Genomic DNA, 26,554 nt, shown 5'->3' with positions numbered 1-26,554 from the left:
TATTAAAGCTTTAAGTAAAAAGCGAAACGTTTGTTTTAAAGTTCCCAAACAGGGCTTTGCTCCCTGCAAGACTGTTTTTTTCTTTTCTTTGTTTGCTCTTGTTTTGCTTCAGCCTCTTATCCCCCTCACGCTCCCTCCGTCCCACAAATAAAAGTATCTGCTATCCCAGCAAAACTCCTTCCTTTCTTCCCGAGTACGTAAGCCCCCCCAAACCGAGCTGACAGGGAATCTGGGGGGCCCCTCCGAGCAGCGTAATTGACTTCACGTGGCGGAGCGCCGCTCGGAGCTCCGGAGCGGAGCGCGGCGCGGCCGCAGCCGCCGGAGGAGACAGACAGCTCCGGCTCGGGTCCCGCTCCGCTCCCTCGCTCCTGCCCGCTCCCTCTCCCGCTCTCCCCCTTCCTGCGGAGCTGTGCCTTGGCGTCTTCCCCAGAGCTGCTCCTTCACCGGGGGCCGCGTTTAAGGCAGCCTGGTATGCTGGTTCTGACGGGAAAGCTAAAATGTTACTGCAAGGCCAGTAATAACTGATAATTAATCACAGGAGCCAGTGTCTCTGTACCATGCACTTGGTGATACGCGCCCTGTGTGTTACAGCTAATCTTGCACAATTGCTTGGCTCGGCTCTTCTGGGTGAAGCCGGAAAATAAAAAAAAATAAAAAATAAAAAAAAAAAAAAGGGAGGGGGGGGACCAAAACGGCGAGGGAGAAACTTTCAGTTTGGCCGGGGCTCAGGCAGAGGAGGGAAGTTCAACCTGGAGGGTTTAGCAGGGTGACTCCTTACCAGGGGACGCTTCGCCTTTCTGGAAAGTAGTTTCCAATTATGGTCTGACACTGGCTGATAATAAATGAAATATTGTTTTAGCCAAAAGAGGAGCTGGTAAATGATTTGTGTATTTAAATTAGACTTTTATTTAATGTTGGACATCAGATGAATGAACTCATTTACCTGAGAGGCGTTCCGGCGTGCGAGGAGAGAGAAAGTAATTGGGCTTTTGTAGTTTGCAGTGACAAAGCATGCCTGAGTACTGGCCGTAAAACAGTAATTTGATTTGAAAAAAAATATCAGAAAACTTTAAAGCCAAGAAAGACTCCAAGCAGATAGTTAATAACCAATAGCAGTCGTCTGTGGAACACAGTTTAAGCTGTATAGCTCAGGATAGGATAAAGGCATTTGAATAGGAAATATTTTGATATATCCTGTAGAGGGACCCTGATTACTGCTGATACAGTACGCCGGTATAGAATGTCATCAGCATAAGGCAAATAAGCGACTCCGTACTCTTTCTCGTTCTTGAAAGTAAAAAAGTTCATTCCTGGTAGAGATGCACGTTGCAAAAAAACAAGGCTGGTTGGCACTAAGAAGTGTGAACTGCTACTGCAGCGCTCGCAGGGCTTGTCAGCTGTGTGTGCCTGTGATACACAGCATATCTGGTTGTATGGGCGTTGAGCAACAGAGTGGAAAGCAGTTATTCAAATTGCTTGCTGTGTTCTTTTATTAAGAAGTGAGATTAAATTTTCGGGGTGGAGAAAAGGTTCTTTCCACTTCAGCCACAGAAGAGTTAACACAACTAGATCCAGATAACGATCAATTGATAAATGACGATTGAACCGCATAGATAGCATTAGACTGCCAGTTAAGTATTAGGCCTTTTTCAACAGATTTAGCCTCTGTTGTCTCTGAAATGCTAGGAAATGTTCAACACTGACAAAGAAAGGAAACAAAACTAAATAAAGAGCATCAGCGTGTGTGTGTGTGTGTGTGTGTGTGTGGAGAAGGGGGGGGGTCAGATAATTTAGGATGACCAGCTCATTAGATCAAACCAAACATTCACGCATGTAAGACAGGCTGTCTGGGCTTTGTTCTCTTTTTAAAAAGTACTGTTTTAAATGTGCTAATCCTTGTGTGTTTTCTGAATTCTGCACAATGCTGAACGTGCGTGGTCATGCTGTGTTCTGTAGGAAAGGGGAGAAGTAGCGTGCTAAATGACTAAACGTGTGGTAGGTGCTGTATCAGTGTGTATGCATCCGTTGCAGTGCACACACAAAGGTAGCACTTCAAAGGTGGTGATTTCGAGCAGGTTTATTTCTTAAAAGTCCGTACTTAATGCGTTTGGGCACTGTGTTAATCTCCTTGTCATATTTTGTTTGTTTATCGTGTGCTAAGCATACTCAGTCCAAATATGCTTTCATCATGCTCTTAAGAGGAGGGTAAGTTCTTTCGCTGTATGCATTTCTCTCCTCTTTATGGATAATATTTTGTCTTATATTTCTAGTTTGTTAAGGCTGTTGCAACGTATTGTCTCGTGCAGGCTGTAAGCACAGACTGTGTGCAAGTGTAGCTGCAAATTTGTGTCTAAGTGCCAATCGTTCTGTCTAAATCACTGAAATTTTGACTATTGATTTCTGTTACCTATTTTCCTTTATTTGTTTGATAATTATATTCGATCCACCTTCTGGAAATGTAAGTATTTTTAATTTTTTTCCTATTCTTTAAGAACAGTTGTTTTCGTGATTACAAATAGCATGATGTTATTAAATGTGCGTAAGTTGCAGGCGAAGTTTGGCATGGTTTGAAAGAGCTGCTTAATGAAACTTTTCCAGCTATACATAGTAATGCTAGAGACATTTCTTCTTCAAAGTTCGAAGTATAATGCTGGCTTTCTACATGTTTTCTTAGAAGCAAACAAAACCCTCAGCCCCATCAGTTTTCCCTGTAGTTGTAATTTAATATCAGGCAGGTTTTTTAGTACAAAGATTGGAACATGGCAAGAAGAAAGATTCAGAACAAAACAAAACCTTGCGATCACCCTCCATTCTTATCCCTTAGCTCACAGTGCACAGCTGTCAGCGTGCTATAGGAATGAATATCTCTTCTCAGAATGAAAGGAATCTACTGCATCGTTGCAGGGAAGCATGTATTTGTTAGAAATTTTAGGATTTATTGTATAGGGCTGAGACATTAATAGCAAGTATGACAGTATTTATTTTTAGATTCTTGAGAGAACAGGAGCGCAGGAAAATGGCATCTCCACATTCCAGAGCAAATTTAGCTTTTGGTGGAGTGATAGGAGAAGAGCAATAGTCTCCTAAATTACCTGTCAGAAGTTTATGATGTGACCACTTGACTGCATTGTTTTGCCTATGCACCTTTTTTCAATATAAAAGAGTGTGGTGCGCTTGGAAGAGGTCATCCCATTCTGTATACAGAAGAATGTCTGATAACCTCAGAGGGCATAAATCTTAACTTTTAAAAAGGAGTGCTTCTTTGGGTCACTTTGATCAGTGACAGGTCGAGAATGAGCAGAAACCCTCGGCTTCTCTTCCATGCTCATCTGGTTAAGTCCAGGGCACCCACTGCCCATACTGGTTCTGGCAAGGAGCTGTTAACGACAGAAAGGAAGGCCTGGATGTGATTGATTAAAAAAGACAGGCTTTTATAGTTTTCTCCTTTCATAAATGTTTTGTGCATTTGTCAGAATAAGCAATGCCGTCTTTCTTCTCCCAGTCACCTTAAGGGCTCTCATGTTCTAAAATACTTTTTAAAGTGATTTCAGAAATGCAACCATAGGAGAAACCCACAGTGACACAAAATGCCAGAGCCGTGTACCTTTCTGTTGGGAAAGAAGTATGCTTAATCCATTTCAAATAAAAAGGTGATAGCCTTTCCAGAAGCCTTTTTTTTTTTTTTTTTCAATGTGAGAGTGAAAAAGCAGTATATCAGAATTATAAATGGATCTGTGCGTCATTATATAGTAATTTAGGATTCACTCAATGATGTAACAAAATTAACAACATAATTTCATTGTGTAACTGTATCTTATTAAAGAACAACTGTCTGACATTCTCTTACAGTTGCTTTATTTAACTTCATGCAAATATTATTAGTAGTGACATTTCTCTATTGTACATTAGATTCTCTCATTAGCATGATGTGTTAGTTATCACCAGAGAAATCACTTCTAGATAGGTGAGGGGGAAACCAAGAAAACTAAAAATTAAATCAATGATGTATATTAATATAGACGCGTCTGTTCATGAGAGATATGGTACAGTAAATTCGACTTCTTTTCCTTGCATAAATGCATGCTTATTCCAACGAAAACGAAATAATACTTATAATTTGTGTGGTATGCATTAATGCTGCTGGAAATATTACACTGCATGCAGTGTGCACTGCCTATTTTGAGCTGTGCTTGTATTCTACAATCTGATAGTTCCTGACGTTGATGTAGACATAAGCACATAAACTGTTTGTTCAACCTGTATTTAAAGATGGGAGTGTAGCTTAATGCCTAACGGATTCAAGGGGAAAGCTTCTTAAGTGTTCCTGGGTTGATGGTTGTAAAGATTGTATGTAATTTTTGCCATTTATTACGTAATTAAATGCTTTACTGTAGTGCATAACTATTCTTTTTATATAGGTGTACATGCAAAAAGAGATCAAACGTAACAGAACAGCAGGCTACAACACCATACATTGATTTATTGTGAACATTTGGGGAGGAAGTTTAATGCTGGTAAAACGCATTTTGTCATTTACAGTAGTTAGCAATCGCCTTTGTCGGTGATCATCAACAAACATAATCTGTTTATTCAATATGTATATTTCTTATCACACCATTTTAAAGATAAACTGACCCCAGTATTTTTTGTTGTTGTTCATGAATAAGTTGATGTGCAAGTACGAATTCGGATGCTTTATCAGGTTGCATAGGCTTATTTCAGGTATCTGCTTTAATTTTGATGGGTATTTTAGCAAAGCATGGTTTAGTGGTGCAATAGTTCATTTCCCCTTAGCAAATAAATAGTATTTGCATCGAGAATTTTGTGGTGCTTCTGATGTGCCTCAGAACAGAGGCACTGGAAATTACTGTACATGACAAAAGCACGGGATGGTTTGTGTGGCATATGGAGCTAGACGCACAAGAACATGCAGAAGTATCTACATGGCTGCATGTATGGTACGTGGTTAGAAGGAAAAGCATTCCTCACAAACCTTCTTTTACGGTATTCATTATTTCCAGGAGAACTAAGACACAGCAAAATGTTTCCAGTTTCTGTCTCCTGCACATACACACAAACAGTGTTCAAACATATTTGTGCCGTTGTGTCTTTTAGTTGATGATGTGCTAAAAACACTGTCAGATCTTTGCTTAACTTTGAGATGTGCGTGCACAGAACTGTAAAGTCTGTGTGGAGCTTTGAAGCTTATATTAAAGCACACGCTCAAATATACTGTGCAATAAGCACCAATGCTTGATGTTTTTAAACGTATAGTTTTTCTGCGTTCTACTTTTTTTTTTTTTTTTTTTTTTTTTACTTTGTATTTTAGTGGTTACTTTTTCGTGTACAGTTTTGTGTGGATTTGATTAATGTAGTGACAGAACAGATTTGGTATATAACAGCAGCAGAGTCTCTTGCTCTTATGTCAGGGTTAAGAGCCAAGGCAAATCTTCCCTAACTAATTAGATGCTGAGTAAGGCATCTTAGTGAAGTTGGGGCAAAAGTGAATGGGTCACAGCTGAGGCAAGATTGCAGGGACTGTAGTGATAGTGAAAGCATTCACATTTGCCAGGTCGTTGTGACACTGCGCTGATTGCAAAGGAACACTCTGTTCACTGATACAGAAATGCCGTCATAAAGTACAATCAGAAACAAAAGCTTTAAAGAGCTTTTACTTTTTACTAGAAATGCTCAAAACACATGCTGTGTCTAGCTTTCTTTGCTCAGTTATTCTTGTGAAACAATAGTGCTTGTGCCTGTGTAAAAGGATTTGCCTTGTAGACTAATGGCTCTTTGCAGCTGAGGAGAATTTGCAAACTTGGGGTTCCTAGTATGCCCAGGAGGGGATAAATGATACTGCCTCCAGAAAAAGAAGGCTGAAATACAGGAGGGGGAAAAAGAGAGTAACATCGTCGCCCATTCTTAATTTTTTATTTCAGAAAGAGAATCAATAATGCAGCTTTTTCCTATAATTCAGGGAATACAGTCACAGAATTTCAGCATCTAGATTAACTATAGTCAAGGGTTTTAATTTTTGCCCAGCTTGTCTGTGGATGGGGATTATCTTAAAAAGCACTTTTATTAAATGAAGGTCTTTTTGCTTATCTATGGTTTTTAAGTGATGCAAAACACATCCTTTAGCTAAACATCAGTCTGTCTAACAGCTATCCAAAATAAGAGACTGTACGTCAGACTGTGGATAAGCATCTGTTGCTTTGTTGCTGCTCACCCCACTCATTATAGTAATGACCTAATACCTCCTTTCCCTTACTGAAATATTTGACAACGGTTTTCTCAATGATTTTCCTTCACTGACAGAGGAAGCAGTGCCAGTTGTACGGCAGTTGTTTTGTCATAGACATTTTGTCTTAGAGAGGCCATCTCTTTCGTGGGGGGGGGGGGGGGGGGGGGGAGGAAGGGGGGGTGCTGGGGAGTCATCTCAGAATTGCTTTGATCAGTGTGAACTTGCCAACAATGTACCATTGATGCCATTCTGACTCTCTTGGGAAGCCATTGCATCCCCATCCTCTACCGGTGATGCGTATCTGTGCACTTGTGCAAAGGGAAGACGAGAGCGTCATCTGCCACTTACAGAGCACTGGAGTTCAGAAGAGAAAATGACACGATTACGAGCCTGCTATTCCTTCCCGTGCGCAACACAGAAGGCAGCGAGCGTTTCTTAGAAAGTGAATAATAAGTGATGCTGTAGGAAGCTTTATGGAAAGTGGGAAAAATTGTTCTGGTGTTGACATTAAAGCTGAAATGTACTGTCACTGCAGGTAAACTTACCGTGATGTCTGAGATGATGTTTATCTGGAAATGGACAAAAACACAAATATCTCAGTGGAGATACGTGCTGCAGTCTGTGAATATTGGAATATGCCACTCATGGAAGAATTTGAGAGGTGTAGTAAATGCCTCTGTTTTTTGTGATACGTCCTGCGACTGGTGCTGAAAAGAGCTTTAATTGCTCCAATTTTTCTCAATAATTTTGAAGAGAGATCAGTGAGACACAACTGATGAGCACATTTTGTGCTGTGGTTGTTCTTTTTAAACTTCATTTAACCAGAATTCCAGGGAAGAAAATAGGCTGCCTGGCTCCCTGCATACATGTATTTGCTCCATGAACTCTGTTGTGTATTTCCTAAAGATTGGTGCCTATACAATGGAATACTACTGGCTTTGAACAGGTTGAATGAAAATGTCGTACAATGTAGTTCTTTTAAGATGAACAATTCAACTTTTGGAGTGTGCCAGTGAGAGGAAAGCAGAATATAAAGGCTCGTATCCTCTCTGTGATCCAAGTGTATGTTTTCCATTCATGTCATTGGAGGCCCTGTCATGCATCAAGGACAGCATATAGTTCAGGTACAGAATTACAGATAGTAGTGTATTAGCCAACAGAGTGAGCTGTAGCTGGGAGCTCAATTCTGTAAGCCTTCTGTATGCGTGTAACTTTTATGAAACTAAATGTGCAGGTATTTTGAAAGACAAGATTCTACAGCTGTAAGGAAAGTTGCTCTTGTGTGTTTTAATCTTTTCTATTATTTAGGCTCCAAGGAGATGAACATCATAAAAAAAAAAAAGTTTGACATTGCACTTTCCTAAAGAAATCTAAACCTGCCTTACTGTTTTATCACAGAAATTAAAATGGGTTCTCTTTAAAGGTCTCTGGTCATCTCAGCTTTTAGGCACTATAGGCCTGTGCATGATTTTATGTATAAATTGCTGGAAGCTGGATATTTCATGGATTAACTTGGAAGCCAAGCAAAATTATGGTTGCTTGTAGTTTGCCTCTGAAGTTTTGAATTTTTTTTTTAGCCAGAAATACAAAAATGAAATTTAGAAAGTGTAAAGTAACATGAAATTGAGTTAGAGGAGGAATACTTACAAGAGTCCTTGCTAACTGGAACTGCCAACTTTTCAATAGCAAAAGTAGCGCCACAGCCAGAGAGAAGGTATTTTCATCATTACGGTAGTATTTGGAAAAGAATTTTCATTTACATAAAAAATTGGCTTTCCAAAGTTTACTGTCTTATTTGTTTTCCCATTAAAAAAAAAAAATCAGAAACCAAACAATTCTGAAGATTCGTTGTCAGATCTTTTAATGCAGATTCATTTCCTTTTAGCATATTCATTGTCACTTGCCTGCACAGAGTACAAGACACTGTGTACTGTACTGCAGTTTTATTGCTGCTTTCAGAGGGATGTCTTGTGAGATGTTACAGCTTCTGCGGAAGTACAACAGCAAAGTGTCATTTTATGATAGATCATTATTGATATCCTTTATTTATTTATGCCTTTCCTCATTTTTCTTTCCTTTCTGTTTTTCTTGCTCTTTATATATATATATCTGAACTAGTTTAAAAAACAAAAACCAAAAAAACCTCTTCTTGGTAGTAATTGAATAATTAAAGCAGTCTTGATGATAAGGGACCATAGGAAGAGATGAGGGGTGGAGAAGAGAAGCATCCTTTCCAAGGGTGGCTGAATGTAGGTGCTGACATGCAAAGACCTCGGTGTTTTGTATTTCGGTGTGCCTTTATGCAGGAGTATGATAAGAATGTGTGATGCTTTGGCTTACCACATGAAAGGTGCTGAAAAGCATCTCAATTTGATCTCTGCGTTGTACAGTTTCTTAACCAAGACATTGCTGTAATTTAAAAAACAGTTTGCAGTGTATTTGTATTCCAATATCTCAAGTATGATCTTTGTGTTCATCTGACAAAATAATAAAAGTAAAGAAAAATGCGGGTATAAAATTCCTAATATGATTAAACACGTTTTTTTTTTTTTTTTTTCCCCCAACAGAATTAGTAGACAAATAATAATCAGCTTGGACATCAGTGGGTTGTTTTAAAGCAATTAGAACTACAAACCTGTATCACTGCGTTCAGATTTTTTTCTTAATTAAAATTATCTCAAGTAATTTTTACTTACGGTTATGATCTAGAACTTGAATTTTATGACAACGTGTAAAATAGCTTTCACAGTCATACAGTCTTCTTAGAATTGGTACTGACTGTATTTCTGAGTAGTGGATATTGGAGCTTTCACAGTTTCTGTCATAACTTTCAGTGGCTGTTTGTTCTCTGAGCAGTTTGATAAGAATATCTGAAATAGATGTCTTAGAGAGGAGGGAGGTACAAGCTAATGAAGAGTATGCAAGGAAAAAGAAATAATTACTACCAGCTGGCTTTTTATAAAAAAACTACTATTAAAATGAGGAGGTCCATTAGCAAGACTTTAATTATATATTTTCTTACATTTCTAAACAAACATCATAGTCTTTAGAAAAATAACCCTTTAATGAGTTAAGTGTGACGACCGTCGCTCTAGCCAGGGAAAAGTATAAAGAAGTACCAACTCGTCTACCCTGCCTTAATGCCCCACAGCAGTTGACATTGCTGGAATGCCTCCTGCAGCTGGTGGCATATGACTGTCATTTGCAGGCAGGATATACGGAGAGTTTACACAATGGAGGCATTCATGAAAGTGTTCCTCATCTGGGACTCCTGCAAGCTCTCATTTTATTGACCCTGTCAGAATTTAACTGGTAGGCTGTCAAATTATGTGTTGCTTTATCTAATATTAGTTTTTCTTTTAAATTAGAATGCACTGAAGACGAGGTTTTGGAAATCAGGTACAGAAAGGAAAAACATCTTCTGTTTTACTGTTTCTAAATCAAGAAGAACTAGTAGCTGTTCAAGAACTTTATCATTTGTAGTACAAATTGCAAGGATTCCATTTCTTGTTCAAGATTAAACAGTGTGATTTATTCAGAGAGATTTTTCGGTTTCTTTTTTTCTTTTTTTAACATTCAAAACCTTAAAGACAAATCCATTTTCTAAATTACCATATCCCTCAAGTGTAAGTGTATACAAACAGTTTTATAAAACAGCTCTCTCTTTAATTGCCAGTGTCCTTAAAGATAGCAGGAGAGGTGCTGTCTATGCAGGCTTCCCCCCAAAAAGCTTTATTTGTAACCTTTTTTGTATCTTTATGCAGAAAGCCACAGAGAAATGTCTGATGTTCAATGGTTTTTATAATGGTCTGCAAACAATACAATAATGTGAAAGGTGATTGATGATTGTAAATACGTTCTTTATATCACAGATTGACTACTTATTAATTCAACGGTGTTGAGGCATGACCTCTCCAAAGCCATAATTTGCATTAAAAAAAGTGTATGCGCAGCTTCATTGATATCAGGGAGAAAACTGGTTACAGCAGCAGACAGCATACCAAAACATTGGCTTCATGCAAATGGAGCACGCTGCAAGAAGAACACCTCATGCAGTCAGTTACTCTTTTTAACAGATCCTCCTATCCACCAGCACATTGTTCATGCAGTGCTAAAGTTCAGTTCAGAAAGGGGAGAGAAGGGGAATAAGAAAGAATGATCAGATAGTTTTGAGAAAAATAAATTTTCATCTTCAGTTCTGCTAGAAACCAAGCCCCTCAATTCTCCAACTTATTTTTGTTCCAGTACAGAAAGAAAGATATAGCATCCGTCTGTGTGACAGGAGATCTCACTGCCATAGATTTTACTTAGTACATTTTTCACCATTCTTCTGCTTTTAAAAATATATTAGTTAGAATAGTGATAGCTGAATAGCAAACATTGCTTTGTCTTAAGAAGTGTATATGGATGACTGTGCTTGTTGTGTGCAATTTATAATTTCCCCTTTCTTCCCACATTGGTTCCATCTTTACATTCTCTTCAGAGTACAAAATAAATCATTTTAACTATGAAAGGCAAAAAAATTAAAGCAGAATATTATTGCACTATTTTGCATCATCTCCCAAAATGTCCCTTGGAAACCTATTGAGATATTGGATTTTCTGTGCAGGTATAAATAAGAAAGACAATGGAAGCATTTTATTTCACTCGGAATTGTGTGTTGGTTGTTGGTTTCTTTATTTTTTCACACATTTTAAGGTAGAATTCTGAAGATGTTGTCATCCCTTGAATATTCAGAAAATACAATTGGCTGCGTGAACTGTAATATTAAGTTTGTACTTAGCAAATAGAAACCAAGTATTTTACAAGAACTTGATAAATGTAGAAGCTCTTATAAAAAGTGAATTTTTGTTGCAAGGAAAATGCTGCCTCTCCAGTTTTGACATAGCACACATTGCAAGGTGGCAGTTTAAGTTTTCTTTTCTGCAAAAACTCAGGAAAATACGTGTTGGAATACTTTCTATGAGGCTATGCCTTTACTATGAGGCATAGTGTCTTTTGAGTCTGATTGTCTAAGGAGAGAAGTAAATGCTAGGTTTTAGAGCAAGATAAAGAACATAAAAAGTATCAACAACATTTAAAATGGCTAATAGACTTTCTGACGAACATCAAACTTACCTGACAATTGATTTAAGAGATTTTCCATTTATTTTTTCCATTGTCACGTGCTGTTAGAGGAAGTCAGCCTATAGGTATACATACATACGTGTATATGTATATGTATATGTGTATGTCAGCATATATATAGGTTGAAAACAAGGTATCTCAAAATATTCCACTTATAGAAAAGATTCCTGTGGAAAACCAATACTTTACAGCACCAGCCAATTTTAATTTCAAATGCCTAGCCCAATTCTCACTGAAATCAATAAAAGCGTGAACTCTTAATCACAAAAATGGTCTGGGGGCTTTTCCTACAGTCTCCTTAGGAAGAGGTAATTCTTACTTTGCTTGTTTTGTGATGGAGGAGGGCAAAAGTTTACGTATAAAGTGAAGAAATAATTGGAAAAACAAAATTTCAGGAAGAGCTTAGTTATAAGCTCAGTTAGAGCTTTAGTTATAAATAATGTAAAATTTATAGACATATGGCCTCTAAAATCCAGGCTTTTCAAAATTTTAATTATATATATTTAAGAGAAACTGTGCTGCGTGTTAGCTGTTAAAAAAAAATACCAACAAAACAATAACAACAGGGACTCGGATAAGATAGTTGCAGGCCTTTTTTTTTTTTTTCCTACTTTGAAATGTAATCCTTATTAAACTTTATCTTCATTAATGAAATCTTTCAGAAGGCAATGAAATTAAGTGATTTAGCACATAGCAGAAAGTCCAGTGATCTTAAAAATTAAAACATCACAGTTCCCAAACCAAAGCTAACCCCACTTTAAACATCTTTAGTTAGTATTTAAGCATATTTTGCATGAAAGTTGCCTAGATATTAAATTTTGTTTTTCTGTTATTCTTCTTCTGCTTTTTACTAATGTTGGAAAGCTAGGAGTTTGGTGTGAAAATGTTTCTGCATATGCCTTGCATATGCAGTTTTGTAATTGCAAAGTTGAAATTTGGTTTTCCCAAAATAGACCTATGGAAATAATGTTTTCTATGATTTATCAATTTACAGTTTTAAAGGCTTTTTTAATAATACTGAGATCAAATAAAACTTTTCTAGTATGTAAACTACACGAAGTATGATAATATGTGAAGTGCATGAAGGAAAGTCATAGGCATGAGACTAATTTAAATGTTTATTAATTTTTCTTTTTATTTTCTGAGCCTCTCCGTTCCATGCCACATCTCCATCCCTTCTAAAATTCAGAAGTGGTCAGGTGTGGGGTTTTGATGCTATCCACTAACTTGCATATGCATGTTTACACACCCACAAACTGTAAAAAGAAAGCTGAGTAAATGTGGCTTCAGGGGAAAGAAAGGAGTGGTGGGCGCAGATACCAGCTGGAGCTTGATGCATGTGTTCTCTTCTGTGGCACCATTTTGTTGTTGATGTGGGAATGTAGCTAAACAGTGGCTACAGATGCTTCTCTAAATAAGAATCCACATAAATTCCAGCTGTGAACTTGTGATTCATCCTTCCTTGCACAAAAGATATGTTTCCATATGTCCCATTATGTTCCATATTTGATTTTTATCACACACTGTGTGCCAGTCTAAATCTTGTCTACTTGCTTTTTATGCATCCTGTAAACCTTTCTGTCATCCCACTTTGAATTAGGCTCATAATGCACCTCAGCCTCTGTGCAAAAAAAAAATCCTCATTCAAATAATAGAGTATCCTGTAAATAATTTTTTAATGAATCAAGTATATGAATAATATATCTGTGTAACTACCCTAGCACAGAATCTGGACATACATACAGAAAATCATACTGGAAATACTAGAAGTATTTCTCTTGTTTCTACCTCTACCATCCTTAAAATATCTGAGTTCTTAATATTTTTATCTTAAAAATATATGTATCTTACTTTACCTACCCTAAATGGATTCTTGTGATTTTATCTGTAATCTTTTCAGGTATTTGATGTACATATCTTCTCTTTATATTTTTAAGAATATTATTCATTGATCAAAAGACAAATACTCTTGTTTTGAATTATGAATGCTCTTCATTGTTAAACCATTTATGCTCTGAGACTGACTGAGAACAATTGCAAAACTGTCCCTGTTTTCATGATATTAATTATCTTTTTAATTATCATTAGTTTTTTTTTTTTGTTTGTATGTTTTTACATTACTCTCATCTGTTACGTTGTCTAGATTGGAATTCAGGATATTTTTCTTCTGCTACTGTAAGTGTAGGTATAGAAGTGGCATCTCAAAACGTAGACACTCTTGGCCTCTGGAGCATATGAAAATACAGAGTTAAGGATATTTAAAAAGCAAAGTAAAGATTTTCCGAAGGCCAGCTGGATTGTGCTACAGGTTTTTGAGTTGGCTTATTATCATACAGTTACGAGAGACATGGTCCCTACCTCCTAACTGAGGTGAACTATGGCTGCTGGTCAGCTCTTTTGGAAACATAGTGTTGCTGAAGCTTTGCAGTGAGTTTTATGTATGATGGATGTCGCTGACTGTCATGAGACTACTCAAAACATGAGACAGACGTGAGCATTGCGTTAGACAGCTGTGGTCTACAAAGTAACTGTCTTAGGATAAAATCTCAGAGGTTGCTATAATTATTGAAGTAATGATGGAAGTACTAAATTTGGTCATTGGCTTTTGCAAGTTAATGAAGCTAATGCTTCTGTTTCCAGCACAAATTTAAAATGGCAGGTCAGGAGTAGCATGAATGCTTGTAGTCTTTAGAAGTGAAATTACAGTGCACATGATGCAGCAGAAGACCAAAGAAAAGTACTACAGTAATACAGGTTTTTGAAACAGGGTTTATCAAAGCAAAGATTGACATCTGCAATAAAAAAGCATCACTTTTCTGAATGCAGAATTAGTCTTCAGTGTTTTTGTGTATTGTGTTGGGACTGGATCTAGTGAATCTAGTGAAAATAAGACTATTCAGAGATGAAATTCTCCAGGCAAGTCAAATACCAACATTGTACCAACATTTTTCAACAGAACAGGTAGTTAATTTGCATTTTTAATTGAAGATCATCGTGTTATAGATTTCTGTGGGAAAAAAAAAAAGGGAGAGCATCTAGTTAAAACGATGGGTAACTGGGGCCTGTTCCCAGCAATGTCAGCAGTACAATTGAGTTGAATCACTGGTCACTGTCAAATTCCAATCAAAATGCAGATAAGTTTAGAATAAACATAATAAGGTGTTGGTGTGTTTCCAGAGCTGTGTAGATGACTTTAACTGGAAAAGAGACTGGAGATTAACAGCTTGTTTTACAGCTGAGTTAGGTATTTCAAATCAAGTGACTGGTGCTGCTTGTAACGAAGCATCTGTAAAGTGTGTCCATATGACGTTGGTATTTTGTGTTCAAGAAGTTCAATGTCAACACAGCTGTGACTTACCACTTTTAGCAACCTCTTAACTGGGAATTAGATAAAATACCTTTAATTTGGGCATGGGGTTAGGGGAGAGTACTGGGATGGGAGTATAATTTCAAATGCTATTAATTTTCACAAAATAACATTTGTGTGCTTTGTCTTGCCAGATAGTCTACAGTGCTTTTCCTCATTTCACGTGCCAGGTTGTTTTTATATTATCATTTCCTTCTCTGCAATGTTTATCTTTTCTGAAAATGGTGAAATGTAAGCTATTGCAGAGTGGGTGGGTGGCACACATTTGCACAGTAACTCTTAAAACACAGAGCAAGCATTTTATTTGGGTTTAGAAAACCACTGAGAGAACTTAATGCAGCTGCTTTCATGGCATCAAAGTGAAACATGTAAAAATCTCACTTTCTATTTTAAATAACCTTAGGGCTGTTGAGTCAGATATTTCCGGGTTGACATGTTTTGCACATGAGTGACAGTGGCACTGAGTATATATAGTAAATCTTAATGTTCCACTGAATCTCTTCACTCTTTTATGAGCTTCACAGGGTACTCATCCTTAACAAAATGTCAAGTTAAAACATGTCACTTTACCGTAGTTGAAATTACTTACTTGTTTTTAATCAAAGAAGCAACTCTTAATGGGCTGTTTTACTGTAGGCAGTCAGGAAAGGAGCTTTCCAGTTTAGCAGCAAGTTGTTCTTCAGACCCATTATTTGCTGTCAATTCTACTTCTCATCCAGCAGTGTAAAAAGAGATGCATGACTAAAATCTCAGGATGCTGAATCAGGATGCTGGTGCTGCCTGTCGTACACCGACTTGAATTAATATTTTTAAGAAAAGTTAAGCCATTTTTATTGCATGTCTTTCAATTCCATCAGGCAGTAGTCCTGTTTTTCCAATGAACTTTGCTATATTAGTCATCTCTGTCAGCAGCTGAACTAGTCTTGCTGATAATGAAGATAATTTATAGTACAGTGCATCTTTGATTTTAGCTTTCTCAGACTCAAGGTGAGGTTAAGACGAGCGGTGCCATATAGTCTATATAATCTTTGTATCCTATGTGGTGAAGTAGAAAGCTTTCTCAAGGCTCTCAGAAGCTCAAGATATACGAATTTAGCGAATTCAGTCCATATTCATTTTATTCGGTTAATAAACCTCCTCTCAACTATGCTGTATGTATTGTATATGGATCTTGACAGACTAGTCATCGTCTCAGAGATCGCAACAATGCTGTTAGCTAGATTGCTATGTTCGTTGTTTCTTGACGATGATTTGCTACCTGTTAATTGGGGAAAAAAAGAAAAAGAGTAAAGACTAATGTTTCGTTTAAAAGAAAATGTTAACCATGTTTCTTCTCACCAACGAGTGCTTCAAATTTGGAGCTGTTTCTTGTCAGGGAAGTGCTCTGGAGCATTCTGCTGATTCAGGTATGATGGCTGGTCTCATTCAGTTTGATGGTTTTTAGTGTGGAAATGTAATTTTGAGGATGACATATTTTAATTTTGTTCATAGTTGCCTTTTGGAGCTTTTATTATATTTTGAGGGCTTATCTCAGCACCTAACAGGAACATGTCTAAAGTCTTCCAGAAATTCTCCTTAACTTCAAAGTTGCAGGTGTTACCTCTCCGTACCATGAAAGCACTTAAATAACTAAAGGATGTTTTAAAAGCAAATAGGAAAATTGAGACTTTAAGCTCTGTTCTTGTTACTATACTGAAATATTTACAATCACAGTTCCAAAAAGTTGCATACCTTTGTCTTCACATTAAAAAAAAAGTACACTGAAAGATCTTTCTTTTTAGGGTAATGCATGCTTATCATTGTATGTTACAGCAAAAATGTTGTCATTCTTTTTTTTTTTTCTGGTAACTAACAGCATGTACTGTTTGTTATATTATTGAAATAATATAACTTTACAAGGCCAGGTTCCAGTTTGGAGCCATGACTTGCAAATGGTGATTCGACTTGTTTTTTATCTGAGACAAGGACTCTTCCTGAGGCAAGTTCAACTGTACTGTTAATATAACTCTTACAGTTCTTGCATAAGTTGATTGTTCATTGCTAGATATCTTCAAAAATCATTCACAATACAGGTTATATGTGTTGCTTTTTCTGTTTCACACAATAAGTTCAGTGAAACCATACAATTATGTAGAGCTAGAAATAGTTTGTAGTCACCTATGCATTTGCAATATTAAATTAAATGTTTTTTTTTTTTTTTTCTTTCTGGTGTTTTAACTTCATTATTTTGAATATCCTGCTTCTTTAGACTCTTCATCCTAGTTCATTATCCAAAGATTTCAGCTGAAACTTCAGTTATTTACATCACTTTCATTTGCTTTTATGTTTATTTTAGTAGTACAATTTGTTTTCTCCCATCAGTCAGCAAACACTTGAGCTCCTTATGGGATTTACATTGGCTTTCAAATAGTTAAACCATTATTAGACTTTCAAATTATATTGTAAAGTGAGCAGAACCATTCTGGATGAAAGAAATTTCCCATATTCTAAAAATAAACTTGAGTACAATGATTGTCATCACCAAACATGACACACAAATGTTCTTTTGTATTACATGATCTTTGTCACACAAGGAAGCATGATATGGAAGATTCTTTTTGGTTTTGTTTTTGTTTTACATGAAATATACACACAAAAATTGCAAGTTCATCTAGCCAGACACTCTCTAAATATTTTTGAACTACTTTTGCTGCATAGAAAATTTCCATTTTAATTAGATTGCTACAGGTTAATACAAGAATGGGGGAGAGGCTAGAAGTTAATTCGCATCCAGCCAAACTCAGCTAATTTCTTATATCTTTATACTGCTGCATCTCCTTCTCCCTTCCCTGTTTCTTTTAGATCACCAGATTCCAGGAATATCAAGAAAGCATATAAGATTTCATATTTCAAAATATTCAGTCTTCACAGAACTATTTGAACCAGCATTTCTTGGTGTCCTTGTCCCCACCCCCCACCACACAGCTGTCACTAACACAGGAAAAGGACTGGGGGAGGGAAGGAGGGAGCCCTGCTAAAATCGTGTCACGTAGCACTAATTCATCTGCTCTCATTAGAGTGAGCGAGGGACAGCAGTGATGGCCAAGAGCTGCACTCCACACATGACACACGAACAGTTTGGGGAATAGAAAATTGCTTTCTCAGGAAGCCCAGCCAATTAAGGACTTGACCATATTGAATGTCAAGTGTTAATTTAGGTTTTTCTTCATTTTCCCAGTAGTAATGCAGGTCCTGTGATGAGCAAATACATGTCAAGTAAAAGTTGATTGCATGAAGGACCTGGGTATTATATGTCACTGACAAGTCACAAATGTACTCTAGTCTTTTAACCCCTTAGGTGAGTCCAGAAAGGGGGGAGGGGAGTAACAGAGGGGGATTAAATGTACTATAATGATAAGAATAGAAAGCTTATATTAGAGAGAAGTCTGAATGGGACAGACAGGAATAGAAATTGTGCAGGAGGCTAGGATACAGATTTTCTGCCATTGGTGCACATATGTGGTACCTTTCCATGTTATAATTAATAAACAGAGCTAAAGGCCCCCTTAGGATTCTCAAGGGTTTCAAACAAGCCTGTGAAGCATGCATGTTATGTCCTACGTAAGGTTTCATGTGAAGAGAAGTGAAAGAAGTGCATAGTGCCAGAAATGCATAATATTCCTTTAGGTGTGACCTGTTTTGAAAGAAAATGATTTTGCGTTCTTTGTGAAAAAGAAAACATATGTATTTCTCAGATCTTTGTTTAATTAAAAAAAATCGGAAAGATGAAGTTCACGTCTGAAAACAAGAAATTATAATGCGCTTTACTGCCAAAAACAAATTCATTTTCCATCTTGTGTGTTTCTCCTGGTTAATTTCGCAGCCATAGGGACACCCCAGAAGGCTGCCTGCCCTAATCTGATGTTGTACCTGCCTCTCCCAGTGAAGGGAAGGGTGGTAGAAGCGAGAGCACTGAAGTCTGTTTAAGTGCAGTAGCATTTACTTTTACTAGATGTGAATATTTACGTATCATCTATAGCATCTAATTTCCATTCATCAGCATATTATTTACATATGAATGTTCTGAAAATAAGACCGTGTCTGTTACTATTGCAATTGTATAATTGACCAAAAGATTTCCTACAACAATGTAGCTGCTGCTGTGTAGTACAAAAGCAATGAAACAGAAGTGACAATTATGCAGACACCTAGAAAGTTGCCCACACCTTTTTAATTTCACCTAAGGCAGTAAAAGCCACTTAAGATTTTAAACAATTTTTAGAATTCATTTTTCTCCCTAATTTTGTTTTGTTTTTTAGTATCAAAGTCATACATCGATAACTGTTTGTTTGAAACTTATCATTAAGTGCTCTGCCTCTGTGTTAAATATGACTGATCTGATCCTTGTCAGGATGGATTTTCCCTATTGCGCCTTTGGATTTTGCTCCTCTGCATTATGATGAAGGTATGCTGTCACTGTGCGTACCATAAAGTGTTCAATAGACATACTTACAACGTTCTTCATTCTCACAGTGGTAACTTGGCACATAAAATGAACACAAAGTTAACCAGTAAGTATTAAATTCTGAAACAGACCTATTTTCCAGACAAAAGAAAAAAAAATGTTTTGATTTGTGCTTTCTGGACTGGCATTGGATTTTCTATGCGTATAAAATTGTATTATCTATGTCATTAAATGGAACAAGTTTTATGTTAAGAAACAGTTTCAAGAATCTGACTTTAAGACAACCAGTAATACTTTTCTTAATGGAGTTTTATTTCAGGTTTTTGTGAAAACATCCCGTACGTACAATTCATATCAAAATAAGCCCAATTTAATTCTCCCTCCCCAGCTTTCTCTTTTGATTTTAGTTAAGTACTGTCTGTAGATCTCAGCTGGCATTTAGAATGGCGTTTTAATCGTAGCTGTTTCTCTTCTGCAAGGTGTGCAGAGGGAATTTGCTAAGTTTCCTTAAACTAAATTCTGATGATGGCATCTCAGGTTGCTGATTCAAGATTTTACTCCTCTGTGGTGTCACTTTTGACGGATGGTACCTAATGCAATCAGCCACTGCTAAGGCAAGGCCTTCCTTTGACCGAAGGGTCCAAAGAAAAAAAAAACAACAACAAAAAAATCCCACTACCCCACAACTCTCCACGTAACAACCAAGTAGGGCAGGCTGTTTCTGAATTGCTATTTCCCAGTGCTTTAGCAGAAGATGCCTCCCTTTGCGCATGTTTTTGATAAATTTAAGAAGTCAAATCACTGACACAGATGGATAATCCAAGTGTATAGGGTGAAGAGTTATAAATTAACACATTATTCCCTCTTAATGTGAAATACTTGAGAATGCATTTTCTCAGTCCCTTGACATCTACCCAGTGAGGGCTCGCATTGTACTTTTCAAGTGGCATTGATTTGTTAAAGCGCTGAATTAGCATCTCAGGCCAGCTGCCTGTTCCACTGTTGTGTTGTTGGGTTCATTCTCTCTCTCTCTGCCTTGCTTCCCGCTGCCTTGGCCACACACGGGGCTTCAGCCTGCTTACCCCAGCTTTTCCCTTCTGTTATTTTAGCTAACCAGGTAATACACTCACCAAATGTGCCTTGCCGAGCCTGGTAGATTAACATATTTCTCGAGTATAAAACCCATAATATGCACATGCGTATATATATATATATATATATATATATATATATATATATATATATATATATGTATGTGCTTGTGTGCATAATGTTTTTGGTTGGACCGGGGAGGAAATAAGCAGGAGGTGGAGGGGGAAAAGGTGATAGGTTACCAGGATGAATGGCTGTGTTTACCAGCTTCGTTCTCTAGTGAAGGTGTTCTTTTAATATGCGTTGTGATGAGGTCTTCTGTATAGCAGCTAAGTCAAAGGGAAAAGAGGGAAGAAATAGAAGGAATATATGTCAAGTCAGAAAGGCTATGGAAATGCAGTATTAAACTGCACGTTGCAGATCTGAATTTCAGTCTCTTATACTTGGTCTAGTTCATTAATGAATCTCTGTGCAAATCCAAGGAGAGTTTGGGCTTATATGTCTGGATATAAATAAGCTATTTATAAATGTGCTTTTAAAAAATTATTATTCTGGTTGTAATTAGCTGTTTTTAAGACTTTTTCCAAACCCTTCTTTCCTCTCTCAGCCTATCCCTACTGCTGCTATTTTAGCATTCACTTTTAATGTTTTCTGTGCAACTTCATACTTTATATTTCTCATGGTGGTACCTGACAGATTTGTAGCTATGCCCTAATTGACTAAATTACATTAGTAATACGTGTATGGCAGTAATGAAGATTATGTACATGAAATTAACATTACATTTCATTTAAAATGGCTAATAAAATGGTCATATTTTTATCTCTGGTTCTTTGGCATAGATTAACCAGGTTTCTAGAGCTTATGGAGTTTCTGTAGTGCAAATCAGTGTTGAGAACTGGAATGACACCTTTTTATACTAGTCTTTTTATATTATACTACTCTACACATTCATTATTCCTGCACTGTTTTGAATATCTTTTTCTTAATATTGTTTTCTGGGAAGGTTTAAGGTAATTTGTTTCACGTGCTAGGCTTCTGAGAATGGAAATTTCAGGAGTGATCAACAGAAATATTATTTTTTGTCTTCATAACATGACAAATTCTGTTGAGACGCAGTCCATCTGTTTTGAAGATCTTTCTGCTAACCCAGTGAGACACTCTAACTGCATAAAAGTATGGGTTGTATTCCTTGCCTATTTTCATTTTATCCCTTTGAAGGTTATGCACCTAGTAAACTTCTCAAGCTTATTAGAACTAGAGTATTTGCTATTTGCAACATTCATATCAGTTTCCAGATATAAATTCAAAAATATTCCCTGTCTTGCGGTGGTTAGTTTATAAACCTAAATTGAACAAAACAAGACTAAGATAATACCCTGGCTAACTAATCAGTGCTGATTCTTTTTGGTAGATAATAGTTTTAGAGTAAGTATGGCCTCATGGAATTGAGCAGATGAAAAATTTTTTGTCACTTAACAGGCATGTCAGAGGCTAATTGAAACCACCAATGAGATAAAGAGTAGAAACCAAAGTCAGGAGGTCATGTTTTTACAATAGCACATTACCTTGTTCAGAGAGCATTGCTAGCATTGCCATTGCAACTTTGTGCAGCATGCAAAGGAGAAACCAAGTGTGCCCTGCTGTGCTAATGTTACATAAACATGAGACGCCATGCTGAAGTGCATCCGATATGCACTGTACGCAGATGGATATATTTCTATTATTTTAGGCAAAGAGGGGCTCAGAACCATTGGAGACTGGTTTAATCATGCAAGTGATATACTTGGCTGAAAGACTCGGGAAAAATAAATGCTACATAAATGCCCTCAGTGCAGATAGTGTCATAATTTGTGGTGATTTTGGCAGTGTCTTCTAGACCCTCTGAGCAAAAGGTGAAATAAGAGCAAGGATCTGCAGAGGTAGTGATGAAAGAGGTGACTAAATAGATGCAAAAGTACTCGCAATGCTGATTCTAATGGTTAAATTCAGTTAAAATCTTGAACACCCGTTCTTCGGTGTCAGGAATGTCTAATGATTAAGGTATAGTGGATTTTATTAATGCTGCTAGAAACACCCGTGCCATCTTGCTGTAGAAAGAAGTAAGACACTTAGCATTTTTAGCAGCTGCAGATTTTAGGCATGCTTATTCATGAGAATGTGAAGCAGTGTCCAGTCTGTGCTTCCATGACTTCACTAGAGTTATTCTGTGCCCTGGCTGAATTGAAGCCTTGGTTGATGATGTACTTAAATCTCTCATTGTCATACACAAATCACCACAGTTTAGTCCCTAGAGATATTGCAATTTAATAGGAATACAATAAGATGCCAAGAAAGTGTGGAGAACACATTATCAGCGTAGCTAATCAGACAAGAAATATGGTCAGAAAGGATTTTTCTTATCATAAAAAATGCAGCTTATAATGAACAACTTTATCCAGTCCTTTTACTGTTTTTTTAATGAGAGACGCATCAGAAGTTAGACTTATTTAGATGCGTTTGACCGGAAGTTCATTTATATGTGTTCAACTCAAAGAAGTTGTAAGTACATATGTGGGTGTAAAATACATAATTAATGTCTTCTGCCCAATTTTTAAATTATTTGAATAAGGTGTTACATAAATCCTACGGAATAGGAGTTTGTTTATTTATTTATTTATTTATTTTGCAGAGGCTGGCACCCAAATAGAGAATTGAGTTACAACTTTGGATAATAGAGCAAAATAGAAACTGTATTGCTAAATGCCTTTCCTGTTTCTAACCACAGTCTCTATATAGAATTTAATATGAGGTATTGTTAGTGTTTTACAATTAAATCCTTCTGTTATTTCATATTTTTCTGCACTGGTGTTTGCCCAAGATGCTGGGAACACTGTGAGCTCCCAGTAAGAGGAACAATTTGTAGATATTAGTTCAAAACTGTGATTGCTCAATAAGAAAAAAAAAGATGAATGAGAGGTTATGCTGCTCTTCCTTTATCTAAGTGTTCCCTACATTTTACTCACTCTACTCTGCCAACCTCATTTTGGTAGCAGTGATTCTATTCCTGCTTACTGAAATGCCTATCAACAATGTTAAACCATGATCCAGTTGCACAGCTTTTGTACAGTGACCTGAAGTAGATGTAAGCCTGCTTATGCTTTTGAAATTATCCTATGAAGTACTGACCAAGGTATGATAGAGAATTTTCTAGACCTTGCTTTGATGCCCTGCTGGAAGGACAAAGTATAAGAGCCCCAGTGGCTGGCTGTAAATAATCTTTCATATCATCTGCCTAGTTTCCTGAATGCATGTTTGCCAACCAAAAACTAGTTGCTGGAAACAGCAGAGTTCATATAGTGGCCTTTCTTTCTGCATCTGATTTCCCTGCAATATCAAATAAGTTTCTAGGAGTTTATTCTAGAATTATGTTTTTGTATGAAGGTGCACATGTTTCCACTAGTTCTGCCTGGGAAGAAGTTTTCATTCAACCCCTTGGGAAAGCTTCTGTGCAGATGGTGGTATGGGAGCCCCAAGAGCTAGCTGCTGGCAAACTTGCAAGCAGTTCATTCCAACTCTTCTGAGGAGGAGGAGCAGAAGGATTGCACTAGCTCAATGTCTCAGCATCCAAGCCCCATGAACTCAGTGGAGGACTGTCGTTTCAGATGCTTCTCCAGAGATCCAGGAACCTGAACAAGCAGCCAGAAAACTTTTAACTGAAGATGTGAATTGACTGACTCGCTCCCTTCTCAAGACTCTGCAGCTGTCTCCTCTGGCGCTAGCCCTAGCACTGAGTCCAAATCCTAAATAGGAAAAGATCTGTATTGTTTTGGAGGAGGAGTCAAACAAGCACCCAGATGTTAATTCTCCTGCAACTTCCACCAGGCTTTTATTGGCACTAAATGTCCATCCATCTTCCACCAAGAAACTTATATTACTTACACAGCTCAGAGGTACTACCTTCTTCTTTGTGGTTGTTATTATTATTTTTTTTCCCCTCCTCTGGTATTAAATAGTCCATTATTTCTCATCAGACCACTAATTCGCACAATTGTTTTGAGTCGAGTGTCCGGTACGCCATGTATTCCCCCTCAAAAATGGTTAACTGAAGTTTTTTATTTCTGTGAAGCTGTTTCCCAACATGTTCTACACAGGCAGAATTCTGATTGACAGGGCTGATTTTCTAATATTCCACTATCTCCTTTCTCCCTTGTCAGCAGATTAAAGGTTAATGGAGCACAGAAATTTCTAGACATTTAGAACCTGCTTGCTACGTTCATCCGTTCTGTCATCCAAGGATTGACAGATTAGCCTAAAGAAAACGTAGTTTATAACACGCAAGGCCACTGTTCCTGACCCAGGCTTAAAGAATGCAGTTGAATTTCAGAGTGTTTTCTTTCTCATTGAAAGTGTTCAGGGCTGAGGATTATTTGGAACAGCTTGAACCAAGCCCTCTGTGATACATTTAGGAAGTGGTAAGGTGCCTGGTATGCTGGGGAAGAATGTACACAATGGATACCATTGATGGGTTTTCTACAGAGATGAGCTTGAGAAGGAATCTTTCATCTTTCCCAGATGGACACTTCATCAGCTGTCAGAAGTGGGTAGAACAGTGAACAACAAAGGATACTACTTTTCTTCCTATCCAGTATCATGTTAATTTTAACTCCTTGAGAGTTATGATGACTTGGGGATCGGGAGGGGAGAAGAATATTGAGCTTCATTTATTAGTTTTCTAAGCATTAAATTTTCCCTTTGCAAACTGGTGGCCTCTTGGCACCTCCTTATATTACTTCATGGTGTCTAGGAGGCCAAGGGGAAACAGACCACTTCTTAAGATAGGAAAGTCAACTACTTCTGATATTTAAGTTGTCCACTTCTTAAGATAGTAAAGTTAATTAATTCTGGTATTTAAGATGTATCGAGTCCATGACAAATTTCCATCTGAAATGAAGGCAAGAAAATATGACTGGACCTCTAGTGAGTATCACCACTGGTACATGTTCTCAGCTGTGTTCTGTGCTGTGCCTACATTTCCTGTTATTGTTGCATTGATGATGGTGCTGCTGATATAAAAGCTGGAATAGAAGTCTTACCTTCAGTAGCACCAGACTTGGTGCTCCTTTATTCAGAATTGAAATGTGTTTTTCAATGTGCAGCCCCAGAAGACCTCTCAATCCATCTTCAGTTTAGCAGTATTCTCTCCATCTGTAGTCTGCATGCTCCTTGAAATTTGTGTCTATGCTGCCTGTGAAACATAATTAAGAGAAGTAGATCACAGGAGAGCAGGATATCCATTTGTTTTCTAAAGAAAACCATTTCAATTTTCAAAGAAAATTTTTAGGCATCCATAAAACAAAAAAGAAAGCTGAACTGGTTCTCTAGATTATTTGTGCATATATTTCAATCCAATGTGAAAGAGTTTGTTCGCAAGAGTATTCTGTTAAGTAAACAGGTTACTCCAGAAGTAATGCTTCCTATTTATTTCTGTGGAAGCTGCAACAGATACAAAGAGCACAATAACACTGTTTGATAGAGGAAATTCTTAGTTACAAAATGCAGTTTTTCAGTGTATTCATGACTGCTAGCTTTGCATTTTCACCAACCATACACAAGAGCCTGCATGCTGTGCCCATAACGGTTTGCACTAGCAGAGGTGACCCACTGTTGCCGTCTGCACCGCTGAAGCACACCACCCACCACCTCGCTATGCTCACATACATATGCTATTTCGTCTCTATAAACATTCAGCAAGTATCACTGGGTCCCTTTTTTTTTTTTTTTTACATGGAGGAGTTCAATTCCACATCTTTGCTTCATATGCACTTCGTGTCAGATGCCATTTTGCCAGAGTGACCCTCTGCTGCTATTTGTCACATGGCAACAACCTGTAACAGAATACTGTTGGGAAGGTTCAACCTCCACTGCTATACCATCAACATCCACCTCTGACTTTGTGGGACCGCATAATGAAATAGAAGGCATTGCTTTTGGAGCAGTCCTTGTAAACTTTACTCCAGAGCGTTCTGTAAGCACTGGTTGTTTTCCTGCTTTTGAATGGTTGTGATACAATAAGGCAGCCTTTCTACTTGACCGGTCTACTATGATAAACTCTTACGAGATTTTTTTTTTATGGATGAGTGATTGAGGATTTTTATTTGAATGGAAGAATGGGTAGGAAAGGATCAACAGGGCTCTATAAGTACAGACTACTGTTTACCGCTTATCCTCCTTTGCTGATGTGATAAGGCAGCCCTTCTACTGACAAGTCTGTGCTATAGTGAGCTGATAACAGATAATT

The 26,554-nt window shown here is 37.4% G+C and overlaps 1 protein-coding gene and 1 long non-coding RNA gene across 19 annotated transcripts in view; one reads left to right on the top strand and one right to left on the bottom strand.

Annotated features, from left to right (window-relative positions):
• Positions 1–26,554, top strand: part of BNC2 (basonuclin 2) — a 372,426-nt gene that overhangs the window by 102,078 nt on the left and 243,794 nt on the right. The gene's annotated exons all lie outside the window — the stretch shown is intronic.
• LOC112530775 overlaps positions 11,967–26,554 on the bottom strand; it is a 55,648-nt gene continuing 41,060 nt past the window's right edge. For 4 of the 6 annotated variants that reach the window (XR_005843078.2, XR_005843080.2, XR_005843081.2 and 1 more), the window contains 2 exons: positions 25,350–25,501; positions 11,967–15,996 (listed from right to left, as the gene is read on the bottom strand). This is a non-coding gene — a long non-coding RNA (uncharacterized LOC112530775). Of the gene's footprint in view, positions 15,997–16,550; positions 20,604–25,349; positions 25,502–26,554 lie in introns of those variants that run through there. The other 2 variants (XR_003072586.3, XR_003072587.3) reach the window with 2 other exon arrangements.

The sequence above is a fragment of the Gallus gallus genome, chromosome Z (assembly GCF_016699485.2).
Source record: "Gallus gallus isolate bGalGal1 chromosome Z, bGalGal1.mat.broiler.GRCg7b, whole genome shotgun sequence".
Classification (NCBI taxonomy): Eukaryota; Metazoa; Chordata; class Aves; order Galliformes; family Phasianidae; genus Gallus; species Gallus gallus.
The sequence above is the reverse complement of the archived record's forward strand: the minus strand, read 5'-3'. Positions and strand labels throughout refer to the sequence as shown.